We start from the raw sequence: 8,349 nt of genomic DNA, 5'->3' as shown, positions 1-8,349 counted from the left end.
CCTTTATATTTAAAACAATTTACAAACCACCACTGTCACCCAACCACCACCACCATTGCCACCCAGCCACCACCGCCAATAGTAGGCCAACCACCACGGACTACCATGGGAAAGTGGTCGAAGTCCCTAAAAAAGAATGAGATTGGGTGGAAGGCTTCGGGAGGCTTCGATATGGCCATTTTCGGCCATATTGATGGTCTAAAATAGCCATATCAGGCCAGATTTGGCCGAAAATTGCCAGATCTATTCTGCCCAGATCTGGCCTGATATGGCCATTTTCGGCTATAAATATGGCCAGAAACTGCCATATCGGAGCCTCTTGGCATGGTAAGCTACTCACGGGGACTTTCAGAGACTGCCGACAGTGGTTTGCGGTGGCGGTAGGAGGTGGGGGTGATTTCATCATAAATTAAAGTTTTATATAAGCCTGGATGTTTTAGCTAAATCTGAAATATTGGGGGCTAAATAAAATTATTCAAAAATTAATAATAAAAATAATATTATATTAATATTTAAAAAAGGGACAATTTAGTAATTTAAATAGCATACCCACCAATTTATTCCCGGTAACCAAACATATTAATATAATATACCCACCAACAAACCAAACACAGTTTCTTAAAGATTTCCAGTAATCTTCAAGGTAATCTATCTTTCTAGTAATTCAACATTCCCAATAATCTAACATTCCTGAACTAAACGCCCCTGAGTATTAATGTTTATCCCTCAAGGTCTTGGCTTTATTCATATTAATATATCTTTTGAAAAGTCTTGTTGTGATCATAAATTTCAGTTGAGTAATTGACCAGGAAATAATTTTGTAGCTCATTAGTCAAGGCTAAGGTTTAAAATAATTTATCTCTTCAATCTATATATAGGAGTATCAGGTCCTTCTAATAAATTAAGTTTGGTTCTTATTAGTCTGATTCATGGCTTTCTCTTATTCTGCAAATGAAAAAAATCCTTTCGGTGTTGCAATGTTGTTGCTTTTCGGATTATTGATGTCTCATATAGGAGTATCAGGTCCTTCTAATCTCTCTCCCTCACCAATATTATAACATTATCTGTATTTAATTGTACGGGATTATTTAACATGGTGTTTACACGTGTATTTAATCGTCCATTTAGTTTGTTTATAAAGCTTATATATGTAGTATTATTCATGTATATTTTAGTTAGTTTTTACTATAACACAATTTTGTCAACTGTTTTGAATGTCAAATGCACTTCTAGATTTTTATAAATAGCATTACAAACTCAAAAGCACTTTGAAATTCTTTTGCAAGTGCTGTAGGCGTATGCTATGGAAAATGCTAACAATGTCCATCACAGGCTCAAGTTGTGAGTCTCTTCAAAGCAAACAAGATTGGGAAGATGAGAATTTATGATCCAGATAAGCAACCCTCAGGCCCTGAAAGGATCCACATTGATATTGTTAAATGGAAGCCTGAAACAGCGTCTTTTGAGTAACAATAATACGGCATCGTTTTAGGCATATTAACTGGGACAAATTCAGACCACAGGATGCACTCCAGATCTAACAGCCAGGATCAACCACGAAGTCAATCATATATAAACACACTTTCGTTCAGATTTGGTGAGAGAGAGATAACGTTAGGGTTTCTGGGTTTGCACTTCTCTGTGTTAGGGTTAGATTATTTTCAGATTGTGAGTTAATCAGTCGAGTGATTAAGGGGTTTAATCTTCAGGTGATAGTGTTGTTCTCTCGGGTTAGGGATATTCAGAGAGTATCTTGTAAGGCTGGTTGCTGTTGTACGTGGTAGATCTGGTGAGTGTCGAATCTGTGTAATCTGACTATTTCTAATAATCGAAGTGTAGCAAGTCATTCCGTTCTTGAGCTCAACATGGATGTAACTTATCTATAAAGGATAAGTGAACCACGGTAATCGTGGCTGTCTGTGTGTTTGATCTTGTGGTGTTTTCTTGTTTCTTGGTGTGATTGTTTTGTGTTGGTGTATAGATCAGTATAAGTTTCGGTTTAACAGTGTATCAGAGCCATTTCTTGAAAGTGAATTCATTTTTACAAATTAGGGTTTCGTAAAAAAATTAGGGTTCTTCTGAGAAATTGGGGTTTTTCAAATCAATTCCTGTGAGTCTCCAAATTATTCTAGAGAGTCGAATCTTGATCGAGTGTAAGGGTATATTGGCTGGAAGACCAGTGACCGCCTTAAAACTGTCTAGCAGTAAGGCAACTTCTGGTGTAACAACGCCTCGTACGCCTTAGACTCACCTTCTCTGTCATTGTTTCGGTATAAGAAGTTCTTTAAACGAATTAGGGTTTTGTGAATTTGGGAATTTTGTTAAAGAAACAAAAATTTGGGTTTCACAAAATTAGGGTTTCGTGAATTGGGGTTTTTTTTGAATTGATTATTTCTTTGAGTCAGAATTGGTTCTACAGAGTCAAATCTTGATAAAGTGTAAGGTTTATTGGTTGAAAACCAGTGACCGCCTTAAAAACTGCCTAGCAGTAATTGGCAACTTCTGGTGTAACACCGCCATGTACACCTTAGACTTTCCTTTCCGCCATTACAAAAAAATGACACCACCCGAATGGAGATCTCCCAATACGATGGAAGATCGACTTCGGGAGCTGGAAAAGAAGATGAAGCTCTCTCTCTCACACAACAAGGTTGCAATTGCACTGGAAAAGGAGCCCAAGAAATGGTCAGAGAGAAACTGGAGAAGAAGGAAGAGATTGACGAAGAAGCTATAACCTATCGTGATGATCTTTTAGACAGTGTCCTTCGGAAGGTAGATGGATTTGAAACTCCTCTGGTTTATGGGGTAATTAGAATCTCTATATGCCTTCAGTCTGCACCGAATTGGCTTTCTAAAGGGAGCCTTATTCTCTATAAGATGGATAATTCGAAGTCCATAGAGGAAAACTTAGTGAATTCCTTAAGATGAATCTAATCTTAAAGGGCACAGACCAAGAACTAGGGCAACTAGTTCTTGCCATGATTATTAAATTCCCTAACTGAAGACTACAAGTAGTCAAGAATGCCCTTCAGTACTCCGGTACTGTACCCGTGTTGATTGATAGTTGCGGGTCTTAAGGCTAGAGAATTAGAGCTTAAAACTCTAAGAAACAATAGCACTCTATTTGTGAAGGGTAAATAGAATCTGCTCAGTCTAGTAAAGGATTTCAGCAAATCAGGGGGGTAAGAATAAGAAGATGGAAGGGGAACAACAAAGCCAGAGCAGAAACCAGGAAATGTTACTACGTAATAAGACAGGCCACCTAAAGAAAAATTGTTTGATTGGAAAAAAAACAGAAACTAGGTAACATAGAGAGCAACCTAGCACCACTAGTAACCAAATAGATAAACCAGAAGTCATAACAATGTCAATATCTGACACTGCAAAAGAATGGGTGTTAGATTCAGGTTGTACTTTCCATATGAGCCCTATAGGAGTTGGTTCCAAGACTTGAGGAGTCTGATCATGAGACTGTGTACATGGGGAACAACCAAGCATGTAGGGTTAAGGGGATTGGCTGTATTACCCTTAGGTTAAGTGGGGGAAAACTAATAAGGTTGATCAAAGTCAGATATATACCTGACTTAAAGAGAAACCTCATATCATTAGGCACCCAGATGAAGCATGCACTATAAGGCTAACTGGGTGGTTGAATGTCTAAAAAAATGAGATCTTGTGTGATAGGAGAAAAAAAATGGTCTATATGTACTTTGTGGTAGTTTTTATTCTGACTGCAATAGCACAACACTTGGGTCTCCAAATTTATCATAACAGAAAGGTGGCACTTAAGATTAGGTCATATGAGTCAGAAAGGAATGGATGTACGAACAGGCTAGGATAATTTGGGAAAGATACTGTTACAAGTCTAGAATTCTGTGAAAATTGTGTACTTGGTAAACAGCACTAAATAGTTTTCCTAAGAGAGTTCACCTAGCAAACAACTGTTTGGATTACCTACATTCTGATTTATGGGGCTAGAAAAGGTTAAATCTCATGGTGGAAACGCTATTTCCTCTTAATAGTAGATGACTACAGTAGGAAGGTCTGGGTATTCTTACTTAGGTCAAAAGATCAAGCCCTAGCAAAGTTTAAAGATTGGAAAACCTTGTTGAAAACCAGTCTAGTAGAAAGGTAAAAGCCCTTAGCACTGACAATGGGCTTGTTCTGTAATCTGGAGTTTGATAAGTTTTGCAGTGAACAGGGGATCCTGAGGCATAAGACAGTGAGAAATACCCCTCAGCAAAATGGGGTGGCGGAGGATGAACATAACACTCTAGACAAAGTAAGATGCCTCTTGATCATTTCAAACCTACCAAAAACTTTCTGGGGAGAAGCACTCTCACAGCTGCCTATTTGTTAATAGGAGTCCTTCCACAACACTAAGTCTTATCAGTCCAGAAGAAAGATGGTCTGGGAGAAGACCAGAACTAGGGCACCTAAGAGTGTTTGGCTGTGCTGCATATGCTCACACAGTGGGGGGAAAACTAGAGCCAAGATCAACCAGGTGTGTGTTCCTTGGATATCCTGAGGGCACAAAGGGATTAGGCTGTGGGACAGAGAGTCACCAAGGGTCAGGATCTTAGTGAGCAGGGATGTTGTGTTAATGAGGGAGTTTCCCATGCAAAGGCACTAACCCTGATGAAGGAACAACCAAAAGCACAGAAGAACTACTAGACAACCAATACCACTCACATTGAGGTGGAGCACACAACCCTCAATTAAACTCACCTCAGCACAAGCTCAAATACACCAGCAGCCTGAAACTGAAATTGCACCTGAGAACCTGACCAGCTGAAGATGAGGAAGCAAAGAGTTCCCAGAACCACAGCAAAATAAACTACAAACACCAACTGGCCAGAGATAGAACCAGAAGGAAGGTAAAACCACCCTCAAGGTACTCATATGCAGAACTGATTTACACTGCTCTACTTGCAGGGACTGAAGTGCTTAGGTCTAAACCTGATACATATCAAGAGGCAATGGAATCCAAGGATAGGGACAAATGGAAAACTGCTATGTAGGAGGAAATGCAATCTTTAAAGGTAAATGAAACCTGGACACTGTTTCCAAAACCAAGTAATCAGAAATGACCCAATGTAAGTGGTTGTTTAAACTTAAAGAGGGCATTTCCATAGCTGACCCACCCAGGTACAAAGCCAGACTGTGGCTAAGGGTTTTACCCAAAGGGAGGGGATAGACTTTAATGAAGTCTTCTCCCTTGGTAAAATACAAAACAATTATGTAATGCTGTCTATAGTTGCTATCAAGACTTAGAACTAGAGCAGTTGGATGTCACCACTGCATTCTTCATAGACACTAGAAGAAAAAATCTAATAAGTCAACCTATGGGGTTTACTGACCCTAAATTCTTGACATGCTTGCCTTCTAAAAAGATCCCTATATGGGTTAAAACAGTCCCCTAGGCAATGGTACAAAAGGTTTGACACCTTTATAATAGGTATAGGATTCACTAGAAGCCAATATGATAGTTGTTTCTATTTTAAAATGGATAATAATCTGCCTATTTACTTTCTTTTATATGTGGATGACATGCTATTGATCAGTAAGTCAAAAACCCTGATCAGTGAATTGAAGAAAAGACTAAACACTGAATTCAGCATGAAAAACCTAGGGAATGCTAAAAAAAATTTAGGCATGGAAATAAACAGAGATAGAAAGAGGTGTGAACTTAGACTGCAGCAGCAATCTTACTTACTCAAACTAGTCACAAAGTTTGGCATGGCTGGTACCAAACTGGTCTCAATGCCCCTAACTAGTCAGTTTATTCTTAGTAAGTCTCAATGCCCTAAAACTGAGTCAGAGCTGTTGAAAATGGAGTCTGTCCCTTATGCAAATGTTGTGGGGTCACTGATGTATGCCATGATTAGTACTAGGCCAGACCTAGCCTTTGCCATTTCCATGTTAAGCAGTTATATGTCCAATCCTGGTATGGAACATTGGACTGCTCTAAAATGGATGCTAAAATATATAAACAGTACTGTTTGTGTTGGGCTTGGATACTGTAAAAGAAATACTGCACTTGATCTGGTTGGCTTTGTAGATGCTGATTTTGCAGGTGATAAGGATTCCAGAAAATCAACAACTGCATATTACTTCACACTGGGTGGAAATTGTATAAGCTGGAAATCACAGTTGCAGCCTATTGTAGTATTGTCTTCAACAAAATCAGAGTACATTGCAGTAACTGACGCAGTTAAAGAAGCCTTATGGCTGAAAGGAATTCTGACAAAAGTAAAACTAATTGGTGGAAAGGTGACAGTGTATTCAGACAGTCAGAATGCGATCCACCTAAGCAAAAATCCAGTGTATCACGAAAGAACTAAACACATGGATGTCCGCTATCACTTCGTGAGGGACCAAGTTGCAAATGGAATCATTGAACTTAAGAAGGTACCCACAGAAGAGAATCCAGCAGATATGGGCACCAAAATTATCACTCCAGCTAAGTTCAAGCACTGCTTGAACTTGCTGTATATCAAGTAGTCTTGAGTGATAAAGAGCTATGACAGAATGGGACTAGGCAAGCTGCACAAAGAGTCTGTTTCCAATGCTTCCAAGGTGGAGATTGTTGAATATGGAAGCCTGAAACAGCGTCGTTTTGAGTAACAATAATACGACATCGTTTTAGGCATATTAACTGGGACAAATTCAGACCACAGGATGCACTCCAGATCTAACGGCCATGATCAACCACGAAGTCAAATCATATATAAACACACTTTCGTTCAGATTTGGTGAGAGAGAGATACACGTTAGGGTATTCTGGGTTTGCACTTCTCTATGTTAGGGTTGAGATTATTTCTTCTAGATTGTGAGTTAAATCAGTCGAGTGATTAGGGGGTTTAATCATTCAGGTGAGAGCGTTGTTCTCTTGGGTTAGGGATATTGAAAGAGTATCTTGTAAGGCTGGTTGCTGTTGTAATCGGGTAGATCTGGTGAGTGTCGAATCTGTGTAATCTTGACTGTTTCTAATAATTGAAGTGCAGCGAGCTCATTCCGTTCTTGAGCTCAACATGAATGTAGCTTATCCATAAAAGGATAAGTGAACCACGGTAAATCGTGGCTTGTCTGTGTGTTTGATCTTGTGGTGTTTTCTTGTTTCTTGGTGTGATTGTTTTGTGTTGGTGTATAGATCAGTATTAAGTTTCGGTTATAACAGATATCATCCTCGACGTCCCTAAAACCACTCTTCAGAGCCTGATAGATGCTGCAAAAGCAAAAGATTGGGTCCAGAAAAACGTCGTGGCTTACTCTCCTGGTGTCAAATTTCGATACATTGCAGTCGGAAACGAAATCCACCCTGCTGATGCAGAAGCAAAGTTTGTTTTACCCGCAATAAAAAACGTTTACAGCGCGATAGCTGTAGCGAATTTACAAGGCCAGATCAAGGTTTCAACTGCAATCGACACTACCTTATTGGGCAAATCCTCGCCTCCGTCCGAGGGAACTTTCAGTACTCAAGCGAGCTCCTACATCACCCCTATAATTCAATTCCTGGCGAAAAATGGAGCTCCACTTCTTGCCAATGTCTACCCTTATTTTTCCTACACCGGTAACACAGCGCAAATCAAGTTGCCATATGCCTTGTTTACTGCTCCAGGAGTTGTAGTTCAGGATAGGCAATATCAATAAAGAAATCTGTTTGATGCAATGTTGGATTCTCTCTATGCGGCTTTGGAAAAGGCTGGTGCACCCAAATTGCAGATTGTTATATCTGAAAGTGGGTGGCCTTCAGCAGGAAATCTTGCAGTGACTGTGAACAATGCAGAAACTTATTACAGGAATTTGATAAATCATGTGAAGGGAACCACGGGGACTCCCAGAAAGCCTGGAAAGGCTATTGAAACATATTTGTTTGCAATGTTTGATGAGAACCAAAAACCTGCAGGGACTGAGCAGCATTTTGGAGTGTTCTCGCCTAGTAAGCAGCAGAAGTATCAACTAACTTTTGGTTGAAAGATTTGCTACAAGTTTAAAAATAAGAGTGCCCTTGTGCCCATTTGTTAATGTACTCAAGGGCCAAGGCTTTGTTTATAATAAATAAAGCAATTAAATACAATCTCAACATAATTTTATGTCAAATTGTTGCTCAGGGCTCTGGAGAAAATCAAATCCAGATTTCTTTCGATCTAGCTCAGTCTTTGAGAAGCAGAAAACAAAACAAAATTCATCTTAAAAATAAAATGTATTTGTTGAATTAAAACTTTAACAAAAGCAAGCATTCAGTTCAACAAGAGATAATGAATCTTACACCTCGAAATGCAATATTGATAACGTTTTTGTTATGGATAAAATACTGACGTCAAAACCACAATGAGCTATCAGTCC

General features: G+C 39.2%; 1 pseudogene; it reads left to right on the top strand.

Moving 5' to 3' along the window:
• Positions 1-904: 904 nt before the first annotated feature.
• LOC116131000 lies at positions 905-8,036 on the top strand (annotated as a pseudogene).
• Positions 8,037-8,349: the final 313 nt, after the last annotated feature.

Source organism: Pistacia vera, unplaced genomic scaffold, assembly GCF_008641045.1.
Source record: "Pistacia vera cultivar Batoury unplaced genomic scaffold, PisVer_v2 Contig227, whole genome shotgun sequence".
NCBI classification, from domain to species: domain Eukaryota; kingdom Viridiplantae; phylum Streptophyta; class Magnoliopsida; order Sapindales; family Anacardiaceae; genus Pistacia; species Pistacia vera.
The sequence above is the reverse complement of the archived record's forward strand: the minus strand, read 5'-3'. Positions and strand labels throughout refer to the sequence as shown.